The sequence below is a fragment of the Protopterus annectens genome, chromosome 6.part1 (genome assembly GCF_019279795.1).
Source record: "Protopterus annectens isolate FY-2018-M chromosome 6.part1, PAN1.0, whole genome shotgun sequence".
Classification (NCBI taxonomy): domain Eukaryota; kingdom Metazoa; phylum Chordata; order Ceratodontiformes; family Protopteridae; genus Protopterus; species Protopterus annectens.
Window position 1 is genome coordinate 204,506,218 of NC_056738.1, and position 20,748 is coordinate 204,526,965.

At 41.9% G+C, this 20,748-nt stretch overlaps 2 protein-coding genes across 3 annotated transcripts in view; both read left to right on the top strand.

Moving 5' to 3' along the window:
• Window positions 1-20,748, top strand: part of POLR2G (RNA polymerase II subunit G) — a 357,869-nt gene that overhangs the window by 300,552 nt on the left and 36,569 nt on the right. The gene's annotated exons all lie outside the window — the stretch shown is intronic.
• EEF1G (eukaryotic translation elongation factor 1 gamma) overlaps window positions 1-20,748 on the top strand; it is a gene marked incomplete at its 5' end in the record, with an annotated part of 807,249 nt that overhangs the window by 50,101 nt on the left and 736,400 nt on the right.

Below are 20,748 nucleotides of genomic sequence, written 5' to 3' on the forward strand. Positions count from 1 at the left end.
ACATTAAATTGTTGAATGTTATTTCAGTGCTGGGATTCCTTTTCTGATGTCCCCGGTTTTGTACATTCCTGAATGTTCTACCATTCCTGCAGTGAAGACATACATAAGCTATGCTGCTGAATGACGTGATCCTGCATCAGGTTTAGAAGGATGCTACATCCTTGTGCCACACAGTTTAAGCCATGAATCCTGGATTAATCTTTGAGAAGATCCTACAATTAGTGCTTTAAACAATTAAGTCTAGTCTGTTTTGTGATTTCTACTGCACAAGCCAGGAGACATGGCTGTCCTGTTTCTGCTTGGGTGTGGAGCAGTGTGAATCATTGTCACAGTTTTAACTTGAACACACACACACACACACACACACACACACACGTGACTGCACTGCCGCACACAGTAATCAAGTAGGAAAGTTCAAGGCCTACTTCAGCACTCTCAAGTTGGTGACTGAGAATGCCAGTACTAGGCCAGGGTGAGGATCTCTCACATTCTCTCAAGCTAGAGTAGTAAAATGTAAAGAATTATGAAGCCAAACATCAGTCACATCTACGTCCTGCTAGGTCCACCCATGAGGTGGCCTTGTGATTAGTTAACTTCCCTCCAGTTTGAAAGGGGATCAAGCTGTCCCTTTTTATCAGCTGACAATGTGAGGAACCCAGTTACACTCCTGACAACCATGTTGGGGAGTGCACCCTGGATTTTATCTGTTACCTCTCCCACATTAGAGCATCTGGAACATGCTTGGACTGTCACCTAGTGTGGTACTTGTATCCCCTTGAAGCGGTCTCTGTAGTAGTACTTGGGCAAGGAGTTTTCTTCCCAGACATCCCACCAGGTCTTACAGGATTTATCTGGCAGAGTAGAAGAGACTTCACAGGTCTTCCTGCACCAGTTGGGTTTATGGTGCGAGCCCAGCCATTAAACATACTTTAGTTTAACTTATGCTGGGAGCTATCCATGGAGGTGCAAGACAGTAAACTTAAGAAACATGAGGTGGTACCAGCACTAGACTCTGCAAGGTGCTTCAAGACTTACTGGGGTACACCACATTAAAATTCTAAGTCAGCCCAGATTTATCCCCCAACCAACTCACTGCTAGTAAATGTAAGGCTTTTTCATCTTCACTGTCTTGAGACTGGGATTCTGAGGACCTTAAAATTTGTTTCTGAGTCAGGGAGCTCTGCAGTGAATAACTCAATGTTTAGGTAAATTTTCAGACTCATGAAGTCCTCTGTGGCCTGACCTATATCTTTCAGAAAGCTTTGTTTGGCATCTGGATAAGAGCGATTGAATGCCCTGGGTAAACCTTCACATTCAACTTGTTTTAGTGGATGGACTTGTATGCAGCCTGCTGGAATTAATATTCTGCTTCATCTACTCCTAAAAAGATTTATAGTCTTCATTGGCCTGCCATCCCCTAATAAAGAGGAATGGCATACTAACTAAACATCCTAAAACAGACTCTCCTGAGATCCGAGTACCTTTTACACTACAGTGCTTACACTATAATGTTCGATAAGGAGTGTAATGTTTGGGACAAGATGTAAGAGGGATATCTCATGTGCCTTGCTGGAATTATGAGCACTCTTTTATTTATCCCACTTATCTAGATTTTAGTTTTCCTTAATGAATCGTGCCAAAAATACTGATAGCCCCCCACAACACGCACACACACTTGAGTCTAGGATCAAGAAGGACCTGGTAAAGGCCCTTACTGTGGCTATTCTTTTGCAGGGGACTGTTGTATATCCCACTATAATTTTGACTGTGCTGTTGCTGCGATAAAGGCAGCAAATGTGGTAATGGGTTTTTGCAGGAAAGTGTGGCTTAAATTCTTGTTTGAAGAATGAGCTTAAGCCAGGCCATGCTACTTGCTGTATTTTGAGGTGATGTTCTCATGGGTCAGATCTCCCAGAATGTGGCTGACAACCTTCAAAAGAGGAAGTAAGTGTTTGCCACAGGGAAGGGTCTCTATGATGCCCCCCCTTACACTTCTTATTGGTCACATCCATGTTCTCTAGAAAAGTTGAACCCCCTCTTGTAGAGTAACAGTTACATATCCATCCAGTATTTTTGCCCCCCCCCCCCCCCCACGATGGAGGTGTTGAACATGATGTACTCCAGGGACATTGTCTGTCTGTGCAATCATTTTAGCTTTTTCAAGTTCACTGTGGATGAGCATCATTTCCTGTATGCAGTGCTGCTGTTTGGTCTCTCCTGTGAGCCCAGGTTGTTTTATTAAGATGACCGGTATGGTGGCTGAGGCCTTGCAGGAGAAGGACCTCCTCTACCTTGATAACTGTCTTATAGTGGACCCATCAAGGGACAGTGTGGCAGTTGCCATGGCTTATGAAGTTCCTTGATTACAAACCGTGTAGGTCTCGTTAAACAGGGAGGGAGAGGTCCTGACCTAGGACAGCTTAGAGAACTACATGCATTGGCCAGAGTTGGATATTCTTTAGCATGTTCATTACTGCCCATAGAAAGGGCCCCGGAAGTTATGACCTTGACAGCCTAGGTAAGGACACATTGGAGGATGCAATGTCATACGATCCTGCAACCCCTTGACCTCATGGCAGTTGTTCTGTATGCAATTTTGTTTGCACACCTAAAGGTGGTGGAGGTGGTACAGTAGATGGGAGGGGTGGACAGTTCCTGCTAGTCCGGTGTGAGCTTTTCCTTCTTTTAGCAATGTAATTTGAAGGTCCTGACAATAGCTAGTAAAATGTGAAGCTTGTCTTTGCTGTTTTGTCGTTCATGAGAACTGGACACCCAGGCAAGTGGGTACCACATAAACTAGTTTTTGTTACAGACGATGTTTCTCATAGCGAAAGCTCTGAAAGGAAGTTGAGAAAATAGATCCCGTGACTCCCATTCTGAGGAGGCAGCCAGGCTCATAAGGTACATGAGTAGAGACTGCAAATGTTGTTTTAACCCTTATTCAGAATGTATGTTCTAAACTGGCCATAGGCATTTGCATAATCTTAACAATACTTTGCACACTCTGAGAAATTAATGTGCGTGCTGGCTCATTGAACCTTCACTCCTGTCGTCCACTGCAGCTTATATATTCAAGGTCTTATCTGGTCAAGTTTATCAAGAGAGGGTTATACCAGAAACAACCTGTTTACTACGCAGCCTTTTCACTATTCTTTAACTGGTCGAGACAGGGTTCATATAAACACATTCTGTCCTATGAAGGAGAGTATTCCTGTACTCAGTTTTCTACAGTAGTGCTTGTTCTTCATCTAACCACAGAATTCAGTGAAAAAAAGATAATAATTAATGCTTGTTGTACCATATTGGGTGAGATGGAGATGGTTTAGACCTTGTGGTTACTAGTATTACAGGAAACTGCCCCAATTCCTGCCAAGGAAGTCCTCTACAGATAAAGCGGCAGACAGTACTACCTCAGGGCCTGTCTCCATATTTAGACCTTTTTCTTCTTTTGGGTCTTTCAGTAGAAGGTCTCAGAAGTGATCAAAGCTAAAAACAAACCACCTACTTGTTTAGGTATACTCTGGTAAAAGAAGGAGTTCCTTACATATGTACAGGACAATATCTTGGGCTGCTTTAGCAGATTGGATTTTTCAGAGGTTTTGACATGTGTCATGCACCTATACTGTTTAGGTCTCAGGTTATTTCATGTTCAGATTATTTCATGTTCAGCATACATATCTGTGGCATCTTTGCTTATCCCAAGTTTGTGAATGGTAGATGTGTGACCAAGTACTAATTAGTTACATGGCCACTTCCTGGAATTTGCATCTTCGCCTTCTTAAAAAAAAAAAAAAACACTCTTCTTCATTGGCCTTAAATTTCATGAGTGACAGTTTTGTCTATCCCCTGTTTGAACTACCTGGTTCAATGGCCCTTTAGTCTCCTGGAAGACTTTTTTCTTAGTCACTGGCATTTTTGCTTACTTGATTCCTGTCTGCAGACCTTTATCTGTAGAGAACCATGTTTGGTATTTTACAAAGACTGCATACTCATTAGGACCAACCCGTTGTTTTCTCCTGATAATGATATCAGAGTTGTACTTTTAAATCAGCCCATTTAATTCCCCATCTTCTTTGCCACAGCTAAATTTTGGAGAGGTGAAAGCTCATTAAACTGTGACTTCACAGCAGTAAGTTAAGTACATACATTTGAGATGTTGAGACTGTAATATGAAGACTGAATAACTGATAAAAATGGACTTGCATATATTAAGTCTGAGATGGCCATATCTCGGAATATTCCCTTTTGTCTGATGTATGGGTGATCTCTGAGTTGGCCTTATATAAGTTCAGGTGGTGTGGGGGTTGCAGGAGGCAAACAGAACAAGTTTAAATGAGAAGAGATATGTTCTGTCTTCTGTCTCTTGCATTTCCACTCCTTTTTCTTTCTCCATATCAGTAATCCGTATTACAGGTGCTGATAGTTCAACAGGGAACTGTTTAAATTCAGGAAACTGTAAGAATTGTACATTTTCTTTGTTCTAAGGATAGTGTGTTTCTGTTTCTAAGCAAAACACGTTGAATCAAATTATGTTTTATTTTCCCATCAGACAGCATCCTAACCATTGGAAAATGCTGTTTCAGAGGTCAGAACACCATAGCTATTGCAGTTTTCAGTTTTTGCATCACAAAATATCATTATGAATATTTATGCTGCTGACATTTGATTCTCAGTTTCCTCTTTTACCAAGCAGAATTGAGTCTACTTAGGTCTTGGCCTTTGTGAGCTGTAGAGGATTTATTTTTCACTGCTTGGGATTCTTCTGAGCAAAGTTTCACTGCAAAAGGTTAACACAGTTGGTTATAGCAGCTATATGTTCAGCAAATGGATTGCTGCTGTAGTATTCATAATGAATTGAAGTTTGCCACAGGTGAGCTTCTGCTCTCCAGCCTTTCATAGTATAGAGCATTCCCTGAATGGACTTTCTTTACCACAGTGTTGATGCCAGATTCATACTCTGTGCAGACTGCTCTTCTCTTTCTATCCTTTTCATTTTTTGTCACGATCATAGCATTTAGTAGTTGTGTCCATCACTCTCTTCAGTGTGATTTCTGGAGTGGTAGGTACTCTTTTTGGTGATTTTTCTTGCTTCTATCATGTTATTGCTAAAGTTAGTATACTTGTTGTTAGTTCTAATTTCTTGCTTGAATTTTTTGGAGTGTACTGACATCCCAGAATAAGTGAGCCTGTGATAGGGTGATCCCACAAAATGATTTCCGTCTTCAGTGCATTTTTCTTGCCTCCAAGAGGGATCAGTCTAAGGCCACATTAAAGAATTCCTGTTTTAAAAGGAAAACTTTGAAGAGTAGAGGTAATACCCTCAAGGCTGTCCTGGAGCCATACCTCTCTACTTCTTACTACAAGAAATCTGGACAGAGCCTGAAAAACTGGGGGGACAAAGGCCAAAAATAGGGGCACACTTTAAAATTAGCTTTTATAAACTTAGAAAGTTGCTAGAATAACAGGATTTTGTGTTACCATACATTTTCTGAAGGATATGAGGTTTGAAACTCAAATGAATGTCATTATTTATTGACTTTAATCCTTGAATTATCTCAGTCATTTGTCAAAAAAAAACATTTTTTTTGAGGAATAGACCAAAAATACAAGCCAAAAAATCTGGACATTCTGTGAAAATCTGTACAGTTGAAGGACTGCCTGGAGCACTAAAAGCTCCAGGCATTAAGCCAAGGAATTATTGTCCCTTCAGCTTAACCATTATATATGTACTGCGGTCTCTGTAATGAGAGGAATCTCGAATGTACAAAAATTGTTAAAAGGTAGGCCTATTTAGCACTGGAATGGTACACACAATAAGACTGTTATTGTTTATGGATTAAGATAAGAAAAAACAGGGTTATTTTTTGTATTCACTTGAGAAAGACCCACTAAATTAGAAGGATTCTGAAAACCTTATGCAAATTAGTAGTAGTAAGGAAGCACAACCAATCTGTGAGCTTCAATTACAACCAATTAAAAGTCTAATTCTGAAATCCATATGCAAATTAGTAGTAATGAAGCACAGACATTTGGGGAAACTTTAAAAGGCTAATAAGAAAACAAGTCAGAACAACTGTTCTACATCCATTTGCTGAAATTGGGTTAAAAGAGCAATGCCTTAGCCAGTATTACTAAGTTTTTCCTGATCTGATGAAGTCTATTAGATGAAAGATCTAATCCAAATACTGACGCAAGGTGACTTATTTTGAAGAGGTTTTATACAAAAACTTTGGATCTTTTGGTTAGAAGCCAAGGTTCACTCTCATTCCTGAACCACAATCTGTTTTCAAGCTACTCCTTTTCTGTTCATCCTGGCTGGGGCCTCTCAGCTCCCCTATGTTGGTTTAGCATGGCTGAGGCTGCTTCCATCATTTGGGACTTTTACTTTTATAGCAGCTTAAACTGGAGCAGCACCTTCCACTTTCCTCTTTGGTCTAGAAGAAGTTGAGAATTAAGTGCCACTGTTGGAAAGACAACAGAAAATTTGTAGTTAATGAAACAGCAGGGTGTATGAGATTGTGAAAAGTCCATCAGTCCTGCACAGACTTGAAGGTACTGATTCTGTGGGTGTGTATGTTCACAAGCCCTCAGCCATAGTGTCTATTACTCAGTCATCTGCTGATGGTCTTTTAAAGGCCAACAGTGGGTTAGTATCAGAGTTAGTTATGTGATAACATAACTAGACGCCAAGTCACCAGGCTTTGCAGTGGGCCAGCACATGACTTTGCCCATGTAGTGGCTTTTAGTCTGATATCCCAGCCATCTGTTCCAGGACAGTCTGCAGTTATTTCTAAATATAAACAACCTTTTTCCTTCCTGGACATCAAGTGCTTACCCATCTCAAGATTAAGTGTCAAGCCTTGGGACAGCTTTCTTTGGTTACTGAAAATCTGCTGAATATGTGGCCTTGATAAAGGGCTAATATCCCACCAATGGTGGCAGCCAGGTTTAGTACCTGTGTACCTCAGCCCCAGGTAAGAGAAGAGTTACTTTATCTAACCTGTTGTAAAACTTGGACATTATTGAAAAGGAGGACCAGGACACAAGCCATAGCCTCCCAAATGTATTTCCTTTTAAGGTGTGATACATACAGCATTGAAGAACTGTCATTAGGACCTTCAGTTTAGGATTTAATTTTTGGGGAGATGTTAAATCTTATACTGTAACATTTTATAAATAGGGTTTAAAGGAGATATCATACTCCCAGAATAGTTATCATGACCTGTTGGGCATGGATATCTCCAAGGCTTGTGCCATCCCCAACCCTTCAGGCTTTTGAATATGTTTCCAGAAATGCTTCCTGAGAGCTATTCTCACAGCCCCTATCCTCAGTTTACCTGTTTGTCCCTTGTGCTCTTAACTGCTCCCAGTATATTCACAAGATCCTATTTGCACATATGGTTCGTACAGTATACAGCATTCTCTGTTTGGATGACCGCTTAATTCAGGCTTCTTTCCAGAAGGCTTTGAACCTTGCTGCCTCATGTCACACAGGAAATTTACATTAACTTCGGAAGTCATGGCTGTCTCCTGCCAATTCTACACATTTTGGGAAGCAGTGGTAGATACCACAGGCCAGGTGCTCTCCTTTTCAACACCTTCTGTTCCTTTGCAAAGAAGAGTTGTCTGACAGTCAAGGAGATGCTTTGAGTATTGGAGCACATGGCTGTCTTCATACTTCAAATCCCTTTGACAGAGTTCAACTATGGGAAGATCCAGTGGTACCTAAAGAACCTGTCCCTCCAACATGTGCTTCTTATGGATAGATCCCTACCCATTATCTTCTCTGTTCAAAGAAGTTCCATTGGTGGGCTCCTCAGGTGAGTTGAAATCTGCAAACGCCATTCACCCCCTCTCCCAGAACAGTCAAATACTGATGAGATCTTGTCAGATGGCTCTGGGTCCAGAAAACTGGACTCATAAGACCCACATCATAGTAACAAAAAGATGCTGACAGAAGTCCCAGACAGCAGCACAATTACATGCACATCAAGAAGGGAGCAGCCACTCCCATGAGAAATAGCTCTTCAGCAGGATATTCGTCTATTTAGAGTGTAACAGTTTGTCCAGCCACCTGAGCAGATCCTCTGTCAACCCCCCCCCCCCCCAAGTGGAGGTTGGATCCAGAAATCAAGTCCCTTACACAACATTGAGGATGTTCTTTTGATGGATATCTTTGACTGTCCCCAAAACTGCCAGGCCAGGAGGCTTTGGTCATGGTTCCAAAACAAGCAACCCTAGGCAGCTACTGCTTTCTCATCCATCTTGGAGACAGAGCTTCTGTATGCGTTTTCTCCCAATCCTGTTAGCCTAGTAACCTCCTATGACTCTGATATCAACCTGGAGGTAATTTCAAGCCCAGCCATTTCATCCCAATGTACTACCATAGATTCTCTAGTTAATACTCGGGACTGTATTTGTTAATGACTGCCCATGTCCAGGAGGGTTGAGAGTTCTATTCCCGGTAAAAATTTACAGTGCCCTGTCCACTCATCAAGGTTCATTTTGAACAGTGTCATATAGGTGCTGTGCTTTACATGAATTGGCAGCATATCCCAAAGGCGCAGAAGTCACTGGGAGACAAATTTGTCCCTCCAGTACTTCCTATTCAAGTTGCAGGCCATGTTTAGGTTCCTGGAATGGCTAGCTCTAGTCCTGTTTGATTTATGAATGTGTAGCAAATTCATTAGGTTTGGGTTGGAGATTGCTCTGTAAGCCAGGCATAAGTGTCCCCTAAGAAGTCTATACAATACTGAGTACATTGACAGGGACATTAGTCAGTCTGTGTAAGGCACATGCTAGAGACCCTTGATCATCTTAATTAGAAACCTTTGAGGTCTGTCCAATTGCTGCAGGTGGTTTGTACAATACATGCCTAGAGGGTCGTTTATACTTGATTATGGGCCTGATTGGTGACTAGTATAGAGAGGTTGCAACCTCCTCTGCTCTAGAGGTGATGCCTTTGCTAATCAAGTGTACTACATAGAAAGCCCTCCTTACTACAGTAGACACATGGTGGTCAAAGCTAAGGCCGCAGTCTACCTGTGGTCTCAGATCTCTTACCACTTCGTAGATACATAGGATATTGTTGTTAGTGTGTGATAGTGTGAAGGGACATTGTTTTTATCAAAGGAAATGATGATATATTTCTTTGTATTTAGTTTTACACCGTGACTAAGACAGCAGTCGGTCTGCATAAGACCCTCCTTAAGTATACTGACATCATTTGGGTATTCAGTAATTGCACCCAGTTTGCATTTGTCTGCAAACCTGGTCAGTCACAGCCCCTTAGTTTTGGCCTGAATTTATGAGAAGTGTATACCAAACAGTAGAGGGCTCAGCACTGACTCTTGTGGTACCCCATTGGTGACCGGTCTGCTGGTTGATGTGGAGTCACCCACTTTGATAACGTCTGACCAGTTTGTGATCAAGTTGGCAGCCCATCTTACAGCAAATGGGATTACATTCAGTTTGCTAAGTTTATCAGTAATACCTGAGTTGTGGGATTCTGTCAAAGGCCTTTGCCAAGTCGAGGTATGCTGTCTACACAGATTTGCCCTCATCAATAGCCCTTGACAAAGCCAAATTGGGTTGGATCCAGGGTTTTTAGGATCTTGTCCAGGGTCCTAATGAAAGCCAGAGTAAAACAAGCAAACCTAATACTATTAGATGAGCAGAACAACCAAACCTAATACTATTAATCCCTTTCTGGTAGAGGTAGTCTTGGTTCTTCTTGCTTTGTAACTAAAAAAGGTGATCCCTTCATCTTGCCCGTGAATTACATTCTACTGACCCAGCATTAGGGCACATTAGTTTCAGCATTGTTAAGCTAACTGCCTGATGGACAGACCCTTGATTCCCCACTGGAAGAGTTTCTCCCATGAAGTGCTCCATATTAATGAGAACCCCCCCCCCCCCCCAAGAAAAAAAATCATCAGAAAATCCTCTTTGGGTAAGTGAAATAAATTTTTGTTCTTGTATGCATCTTGCCATATCTCCCCTGAAACAGATTCTGGTTAGCAAGTCCTTATCTACTTAAGCACCTTACTTAACATGGAGCTTTGCTTATGTTTCAGTTAAGGTTCACACACTTACTGTTTTAGTTTGCTTTTGCCTTCCCATCTGTTTCGCAGTGGTCAACTTCTCTTGAAGGTGGGTCATGCACCTTTGGCTGTGCAAGAAGCTATTGGGTCCACCCTGAGATCTGAATTTCATCCTTTGTCATGATAAAACTTGTGTTTCCTGTTTTTGAATGGCATTGACTGATTTTAAATGCATGTCTTGGAGAAATATTTTCATGGTAGCCATTATCTCTTTGAGTCACAAATCCTGATGTTCCTGGAACCCTGCACCATTTTTCACCAAGAACAAATATTTTTGAGCTAAAATGTCCTTCGTGCCCAAGGTGGTCTCTGAGTTAGCGTTAAGTCAAACATTTCAGCTGCCAGTGAGCTGCATTACAACAAGCCTCATAGCCAGAAGGTTATGCATACATGATTATTCTCGTGCATCTCCTGAGAATAAAAGTTGTGGAGCATGGAAACACTTTATGGGGTGGGAGTAAGACAGATTTGCAGGATTGAAGGACTAGTTTGCTCCCAAATACCAAACACTTGCCCTCCACAGGGGAACAAGTGACAGAGGAATGAATGGGGCAGTTGGTTGAATAGAGGTGGAGCCAATTGGCAAGTACTTAAGACCTACAAAAAAATGCTAGCTGCCCTGTGGCTGCACATTTTAAGATTATCGTGGTGGCTTACCTTCTGACATTGTTGTAAGCATGGCAGGTCAGTTCTGCCGAGAAAGCTGTAACCCATATCAAACAAATGTTAGAATTTAGGAAGTCTTAATTTTGAAAGTTAAAACTGTGTTGTGTTGAGCTAAATTTAGACCAAAGGTGCAAAATGTTTTTGAGTTAATGCAGTTTTACAGTTATAATTTTATTTTACGTTTGCTATTTTGTTTTTTTTACTCCTTTATTGACATGTTGGTTCTTTTCTTTCACCAGCTTTAATATTTTAAGTTGCTAGTGTTTTACCCTCTGATCCTTGCAGGTTTTTGTGACCTGAGTGTAATTGGAACAATTTCTCCAGTCTCTAACTTGTCATTTTTGTAATATATTGAATCATTTCCTCTAGTGTAATAAAATAACTACTACTCAAGATAATTTGTTCATCTAGTTCACCGAAAAAGGAAATCAAGAGTCCACTCCTGGACATGGAAGGATAAATATTAATATTGTTTACAAGGAATATAAAAATTTGTTTCAAGTGTGTTCTTCTCCTTCTAAACCAGGAGGACTGGCCTGTGCAGTAGAATTGAAGGAAGCTTATATTTGTTCCTGAAATTCAAATACAGACCATTTCAAGACCTTGTCTTTTGAGCTTTCATCTGCTCTCTATATCTTCACCAGTTGCCTCATTTTTTCAGTTTGTCAGAGACACTGAATTTTGTTTTCATATGTGTCTTTGTAGCCCTACAAAAAGCACTAGTTTGTTTACGTTAGGAAATAGATCTGTGCCTTGTTTTGAATCTCTGCAGCTCACTTTCATTTTGAAGTCACAAGTGACTGTATCCAGAGTGAGTTGTTTTTTTATTTTATTTTTTTTGGCTTGGCTTATTTCAGGACTGATGGGATTCCATATTTGGGAGAAAGTTTACATCTTTCTTCATGTCATAGTAGATTTTTAAAACCAGACCATTCCAAAAAATGTGTATTTTCTAATGGGTAGTATTGGGCTCACTAGTTCTATTTGCTGTACTGCAGATAAAATGCTTTTAGCAGCTCCTTTCCTGTCATTAAAAGGCATCTCTATAGTGGAGCTTGTTGGATTTGATTCATATTCTCTAAAGTCAAAGAGGAGGGGAATTTTAGGACAGACATTTCAGACTTTTAAAGGAATGTGTTTTTTTTTCTTACCATGTACTGACAGTGTTTCTGATAAGTGATGCTTCCTTCCAGAGCTGGAATGATTAGACTGTACAGGGAGCTTGACTGTTCTTAAAAGATGAAGCTCATCACTCTGGGATTAGTGAGGAAGACCTTGCAAGCCTTTTATATGCAGCTGTTGAAAGTTATGCTGGTTTGTAGGGACATAGCAACAGTCATGTGCTACATCAGTAAACAGGAGGAACAAAGTTATCCTCTGTCTGTTAGGAAACTTTATCTTTTTGGGAATGGGCCATGAGGAAAGATATTTTCTTTTTCCCAATTTATTCCAAGAGTCTCCAACAATATAGCAGGTTCTGTGTCAGTCTACAGCCCCACAGAATGAGTGGCAGATTATAGATCTGTTTCTTATTTCAAATTATATATAGATCTGTTTGCTTGAACAGATCTGTAACCTTTGGTGTGTGGTACCTTGTCCATTTAATGGAGTGGGAGGTTTGTCTCTGCCTTTCTACCTTACATCTTCTCTGAATTGTTTTGCTCAAAGCTTAGGGTGACCACATGAAGATGATTTAAGTGCCTTTTCTTTGGCACTGCCAGATTTGGTTTATGAAGTTCAGCATTTTCCACAGTCCCTACTCAGCCATTTCCATTAATGGGTCACCACCTCTTTGGTCTACCCTATGGAAACCTCCCAGATCCCAGAGTGCTGAAGTATTTTTCAAGGTTGATAAGGATACAACTGAATCTAGTTTTAAAACTTTACATGTAGTTTTCGAATAACCTTTGTTTATAGGAGAGTTTACCATTTGATGTACGAGTCCAAATGGAAACTGTTTGCAGTCTGGATGGGGTACATGTGTTTTTCCTTTCACTTCTAAAACTCAGACAATTTTAGTATTTGTTAGCTCTGTCAAATGCTGAATTGCACTTTTCTTCATTGAATGTTCACCATTCTTCAGTTTTTTTTTTCTTTGTGTTTAGGAAGAAGCTTCAACATAGTTTGTCACACTTTTTTTTCCTTAGGGCCACCAATAAAGTATCCACTTATCTGTGGAGTTTAAAATTTGTACTGGAAAGATTAACTCCCTTTATCTACCATCAGATTACATTGCTGTTGGTTAGTTAAGGTATCCTAGGGTGTGTGGGAGAATGATCAGGAGAGGAAGCTGAGCACTTGATGATCATTGACATCACTTAGGTGGGTAAGGAAGTTTTTTAGGTGCTTCTAGCACATGCCCTTTGTTGGCTGGACAGTGTGGTTCACTGCCTGCAATGCTGAGTTATTACAGATATGCACGCATTTTTATGCCTGCTATGCTCATCTAAAGGGTTTTACACTGTTAGTAAGCTCTCGCTTTCCAAGTGTCCTGTTATAGGAGCAGATGGTTCTCCTGCATTTGGATTCTGCCAACTTCCTACTCCAAGAGTGGGCATGCTAGCACCAGCCACTTATTCCAATGTATTCCCAGCTGTTGCCTCCAGCACCAGGGCAGCCAGTCAAACCCAAATCTGAGTGTGGTTAGGACCAAAACGTACACACCATGAAACGAAGTAAGAAAACCTTAACTTTGTTAGCCGTTACTTCAGTCAGAAGAATCTCTGTACTCCAAGTGTTTGTCAGAAGACACCTTTTTTGATTATTCGTAACAGCAGTGCATTCTTAAGAACTCCTACTAACTGTTGTCATACTGTACCTTGAATCAGGCCATTCATCTTCCAGTGTATTTCCAGAAAAATCTAATCCAGAAGAGCTTTTGCTTAACAACCAAATGCATACAGGATATTAACATGTTAGCTGCTTCACACTAAAGTGAAACAGTTTGTTTTCTTTTGTTAAAAAGAAACAGTGTAGTTTGATTATTAAGCAGGCATTGATGTTCTTTGTAGAGGTCATTGTTGAAGTATGATTTGTGATATATGGGAATTAGGCGAGTACAGATGTCTGCGTGACCAGCCAGACTTTGATATCTGAAAACATAAGAATGTGGGCTGGCTGCTCCCCACGAGGCCGCATGCTTGCATTTTAAATAAGAAGCACTCTTCGTGTGCCATCTGCAGTTCTTTTTTTTCCCCTTTTTTGCCACAGACATATGCGCATCACATCAAGAAATCTGTGGTGGATTGATCTAGTTATGGTACCAGAGATCATTTCTTGATATTTTTTCAGAAGGAAAAGTGCCCTTTGGGTGTATATTTTCTTATACTTCTGTGGTGTTTATATGTTTTGTTGGTTACACTTCCAGAAAACTGTTGTTTCCTGGAGTATGCCCTTGTGTAGGCTTAAAAGGCCTTTGTGACTTGTGGCATCAGATACCATACAACAATTCACATTTTAGGTACATTTTCACTTAGTCTCATATTTCAGTTTATTGCCAAATTTGTGCAGGGTTCACTAAGAAAACCTGGAGAAATAGAAAGGTCTTATGAACATGATTGAAGCATTAATAAAAGGGAGCCATTATGCAGGTATCCATTTATTTTTTTATGGGAATGACTTCTCCATGAGAAGGCATACACAGAAATGAATGTTGTCACATAGAGGCTGAGGGAGAGAGGACCTTCAATGTGGATGTTACAATCTAGAACTATGTTTACTGTATCCCATATGCCTTGAGGATGCATACAGTTACTGCTGCTGGTATCTGTTTCATCTGCCAGTCTCTATCCAGCACTTCTAGAGGTGGACATGCCTGCAGCAGCTTGCATATCTGTACTGGGTTTAGTGCCATGAGGCTGGCATTGTTGAAGCCACAATCATTCAAACAACAAATCTCCATCTAGTGTTCGTGATGTTATTAGGAATGAAGGTTTCAGGTTGCCAAATATTTGGTCAGGTAGACCCAACAGTGTATGGTATGTTGGCTGATAAATTTCTGGAAAGGAGCTGTTTCTTTGAGTGTCAGATGTTAATGTCATGTGTCATAGCCCTCCCTCCCACACACACACAACCACATACAATGCACTGTATTCTTCTAGGAAATAACAGTGCTATATGGTATTCTAAAAATGAACCAAAGAGCATTTTTATCAATGGCATGCATGCTTGGTAATCATTGCCAGCACTTAGCCAGGTAAGGATGATCATGCAGAGCCATTGACCACCATCACCAGTCACAGTCCAAAAGCAGCACTTCTTCTGACAAGGACTCTGGTTCTTCCTTGAAGGAGAGATCGGTGAATTTAGCATATACTTCTTGTGATAATATGGGCAAGTGCCAACATTGCCAGCCGGAGTTCTGTAAAGAATGGTATGTCCTGTGAATATCGAACTGATTTATGCATGAAGCTTGTATTACAACTGTATGTCATTTTGTATATCAAATTGATTTTGTACAGATGCTTGTGCTGAAAATGTATTTGAGCTGTGCTTGTGTTGAAATGGATCAATAGTGCACCCTGCTGAAATGAAGAGAAATGTACATGTATTATTGTAGCTGAATAAAATGTATATGTTTTAATAGAGGATACTGGCACAGCAGAGGTTAGCTTTAAGAAAAAATAAGGGAAATGTAAATGAACTGTTAAACCATTAAAACATCACCCCACAGTGCTGAATAGGACCGGAGACACTGTTTGAGAAAGATCCTTTGTTCATTAGCTCAGTGAAGAGGGGAGGCCCCAGGCACTGCCATAAACATTTTGATGTGCATTGTTGGCTGTCTGTGCTAAATTCCTGTCTCTGCTTCAAAGGGGAATACTGCGAGAAGCGATGAGGTCATTCTGCCAACCCTCTTGGAAATTATATTTTAGATATTACAAAGAAAAATCTCAGAGTATTGAGTATTCTGTTCGGGAAGCCTGACTAGAAAGACCCTCACCCATAGCATCTTACCTTGTGGTAGTAAGGAATTAACTAGGGAACAGTAATTCTTTTAGATTTAGTCAGGAATATAGTGAAGCTTAGCTTAGAGAGTGTTTTTCTTTATTTGCACGAGTCTGTCCTTCAGTGTTAATTTCAATATTTTCTATTATTTGAACTCTGTGGTTTACTGTACATATATATTCAGTATTTTAATGTTTTTTATTTATTAAATGTATTTAAAACGTTTATTCTGGCTGGTCCTCGTAGAAAGCATCTAACCTTTGAGAGTTCTTATATTTATTTGATAACACTGTGTGGGCCACTCCAGAAGGCCTAGCCATCTTGGTGAACTGCTACCATTTGTATTAGTATTAATATTAGACAGTATAATTGGACACCCTTTGTTAAGGGCCTTAGAGTAGATGATTGGAGAGTGTCTAGTGTCTGGTGGTGGTAAACTACCTTATACTGTGGGCAGAAGGGGGCACAGCAGGCAAGCCTGTGCCAGCCTTTCCCAGGGGTGTGTGTGTGTGTGTGTGTGTGTGTGTGTGTGTGTGTGTGTGTGTGTGTGTGTGTGTGTGTGTGTCAGCTACTTGGAGCAGGGAAACAAAGCACTGGGTTTACAGAGAGGGTGATGGAAGGCTTGGCTTGGACACTTGGCTGAGGACCTAACCCTACAGCTGTACCAGTGAGGAGCTTTATTGGGGACCTGGGGGGTGTCAGATATAGAGACATCCAGAACCTGGGCTGAGTGTGTTCCCTGTGTGCTCTTACGTGAAATTGTACTTGATGCAGAGAGGTCTGCATCAGGAAATCCTGAGTGTATCCATTTGTATCCCAAGTGCACATCCCTCTCCACTGTCAGTGGTGAGGATTCAGGCTCCTTGATTACTGACCCAGTGTGGGGACGTCATATTTTGGTGGCCATCACATGGTAGTGGTGGGATCATCACATGCTCACATAGAGGTGAGCAGTGGCATGGATATTGAACTCCTATAGCCTGTAAGCAGTGATCACTAAAGAAGGTGTTTGTGCTCTCAGCAGCCACATGGTAGACATTGAGTTTCATATCACAATAGTTTTTTTATTTACTTTTTGTTAGCTTAGTCAGGGAGAGCAGGCAAGGATATCAGCAGAGGATTATGGCAAGCTGACAAAGAACCAGTTGGCTGAGATGTGCCAAGCCAAAGGACTGGTGTATACCAACCTGACTAAAGGGAAAATGATTGCAGCCTTAATCACAGATGCATCACAGACCAGCAACCAGGAAGACAACGAGGCTGGCATTGGGGATGTACAACTCAGAAACAGGACAGTTTAACTTTTCCTCAGAGGACTTAAATATCCGTCTGGAGTTAGAGACTTGAACTGCAGTCCAAACGTTTGGAATTACAATCGGCAGAGAGACTGTGGCGTTTGGAGGTCGAAGAAGAATCAGAGATACTGCAGCATTTGAAAGCTGAATAAAATGAGAGGCAGAGGTAACATGAAAATGAATTGCTGACTCTTTGCCAGGATCATGGCTGACTCTCTTTGCCGGGATCATGGCGGTAATGGGGAAGGGAATAACCGTATCCCAGAAGCAATAAAGGTCAGTTCACTTCTTCCTCAGTACCAAGAGGGTGTGATCATTTTGATAGTTTTAGTCATATATATTTGAAAAAGTATGCAAACAGCATAATGTCGACCTAGGGATCTGGGTACATTTCCTCACCACCTTACTCCACAGTAAAGTGACTGTTTCGAAATTGTCTGATACTGATTATGATAAAGTGAAGCACTGTCTGTTACAATGTTTTACGTTGACACCTGAAGCTTACAGAAAAAAGTTTTGTGAGCATAGATGCAAGGCAGATGAAAGTGTATGTGATTATATTGAGTTAAGCACTTATTTTCATAGGTGGGTGAGTGGGTGTCAGGTCACCACTTTTCAAGGGCTGGCAGACCTTTTGGTATGGGAACAAGCCCTTAGCACTTTGTCTGAGGACATGAGAATCTGGTTGGCAGCCAGGGAATGCATCTGTACAGATGAAACCTATACGTAGCTAGCAGGGCATCACTGCACAGGAAAAGGATACCTAGTGTTGCACATTGATATAACAGAACCCATGGTGGGCAGCCTAAACCACTACAACAAAGTCCGCCAGTAACAGGGAAAGCCACTAGTTCAAGTACACAGCCAGGATCAAGGGTTAAATATTTTAAATGTAACTAGTGGGGCCATATAGCATATAGATGTCCACAGAGGCAAGGTGGGGAACAAAGGGTTGGGGAGCCAGTAAGTGGGAATAACAGAATGCCAGTGGTAAGTTGTCTGGAGACAACAGGGACACCAAATTACCAGCAGAGTTTATATCTGATCTTGATGGATGGAAAACAGGCCACTGCCAAGCGAGACAGCCTCTGCTATAACCATAGTGAAGCCTGCAATGGTTAAAGAGGAGCAGTACTTGCTTGGGCAGTCCTCTCCAGTCAGAGCTTTAGGAGGGATCCCATTCTAAATGCCTTTGGCCAGAGTTCACCTTGACTGGGAGGGTGGAAAAGGAATCGGGTAAGTAGGTGTGTTTGAGGATATTCCTGCAGATTTCTTGATGGGGAATGATTTTGATAATGCCGTACCTTGTGTGCATGCAATGACATGTAGTCAGGTTTGGAGACAGGCATGTAGGTATGGTAGCCTCATGGAGACCCAGACAGACTGCACACCTGAAGCCAGGACTGGTGATGTGGCTACTTCAGGGAAGGGTGCTACCGTGTAGCAGTGAGACTGAAGATGAGCCACAGCTGCTGGTGGGTACTGATGCTCCCTTGGACAGAGTGACTGCAGGGGCAGAGGGGAGTAGTAGTATTAGTATCCAGGCTTACAGTGAGGCACCACTGTCAGAGAGGATACCAGACTTCTGTGGAAGGGGAGCTGGGAAGAGTTACAAAGAGAGAGTTGAGACTGTCTCAGCTCTGACCTTTACAAGGCTTGAGGGAGGTTGATTCTCAAGGAAAAAAGGATTCTGTATACTGGAACAAAGGTTTACTGTACAGAGAGTGGACCCCTGAGAGAGGGCTAGAAGATGAGGTAATAAAGCAGTTGGTAGTGCCCAGAGCCTACCATCTGGCACTTCTAGCCATAGTCCATGACATTCCTTTTGCAGGTCATATGGGCATTAAGTATACCAAGAGACTTATTTTGCAGAAGTTTTATTGGCCTGGGATTGCCAGGGATCTAACAGGATACTGCAGGACCTGTGAGCAATGCCAGAAAGTAGGCAAGGCAAGAAATGAGGTCAAAGCTCCTTTGCTGCCTTTGCCTGTGATTGAGGAGCCATTTCAGAGGGTAGCTATGAATATTGCATGACCTCCGAGTACCCCAAGTTCCTCAGAAAAGTATATCCTAGTGGTAGTAGATTATGCTACTAGATACCCTGAACCAGTGGCTCTGTCCTCCGTTGAGGCAATGAAGGTGGTAAATGCTTTGCTAGAGATTTTCAGCAGGGTAGGTTTCCCAAGAGAAATACTGACTGACAGAGGTGCCAATTTCATGTCAGTCCTGTTGGCCTGTCTGTGGGAACGCTGTGGGAGGAAGTACCGAAAGACAACCCCCTACCACCCCCAGACTAATGGTCTTGTGGAGAGGTTAAACTCTACGCTAAAGACCATTCTAAGGACATTTGCGGACCAGTCTAAGAGAGTAGGACAAATATTTGCCCCATCTATTGTTTGCATATAAGGAGGTGCCTCAGGAATCCACAGGTTTTTCACCCTTTGATTTGCTGTATGGGCATAGGGTGAAGGGGGCATTTTGATTTGATTTGTGATGAGTGAATTCCACAAGGGGTTTGTTGTGGCATATGTCCTTAAACCTCAGGACAAATTTTAGGGAGCTCATGGGTTTGACCCATGAGAACCTGGCAGGAGCCCAGCAGCAGAAAAAGGTCTGATATGACAGGAATGCTTGAGCCAGAATCATGATGGATGTTCTTCGTGTTTCACTGTTGCAGTCATCACACTTGGGTTATCCTGCGAGGGGTAGCCCTTAGCCCGAATACCAGAGGCATAGTATTTCTGTGTCTGTTGCTGTCACTCCAGGACTGACTTCAGGTCGTCAGTGGTATAAAATCAGGCAGAGCCGACACCATTACATCAGTCTTTCTTGCTGAGGAGCCCGAAGCAGAAGCAGTTCACATGAGTGCCAGCCACTACCTGAGTTTACATTTCCAAAATGAAGTTGAAGCCTTCTAAAGCTAAGTACCCCGTTGAGGATCCTTTTTCTTGCTCTAACCAATGTCAGAAAAAGTAAACAATTGTCTCGCCTGTGGAAAGCAAATACCACACCGAGATTTCCATTCTTACTGCATCACCTGTGTAGGCCCAGACCACGACGTCCCTCACGGTCGGTTTTGTGCTTTGTTCAATGCCAGAACTATATGTCATCAGGCCTTTATTGTAGCTAAATATTTTCGCTCTCGATCTCCATATTCTGAAATGGCTTTGGTAAGCCATCTGACTACTGATCTTCTGAAAAAACGTAAGGATAAAGACAGAGACAGACCGCACAGGTCCAAAACTGCTGACGATGCTTCTGTTAAGCTAGTCGCCAGTTAGGCGGTCCTCAGTGAGGCGCTTTTGCCACCCCTGATGCCCTCTTCTGTGGATTTGCAGGCCGCTACCGAGACCCGTTCGGAGTCCAGTATGCCGCGAGGCTCTTTGGCTAAGGATCCTGCGGATGTCCCTACCTTGGATGGGTCCAGAGCTGCTGAGCAGGCACCGGCATCTGAGGAAGTTCTTCACACTACCGATACTAGACACAAACCGACAAACAACTTCTTTCACGTCTTCAATTCTTTCTAAACCTACTGAGTTTCTAAGGCCCAGGGTACGAACTACACCTAAAAAAAAACGACTCAACCTCAAGCACCTGCTTCCATGCCTCAATCTCAAATCCTTAAAATGGTGGAAGTCATTATCTTGCTTATTAGGGGAAGCCACCCTACCCCTTCCAAAAGAAAGAGTTTTGTCACCAGCAGTTTTATCTGACCAGGAGTCCAATGACTCTGAAGT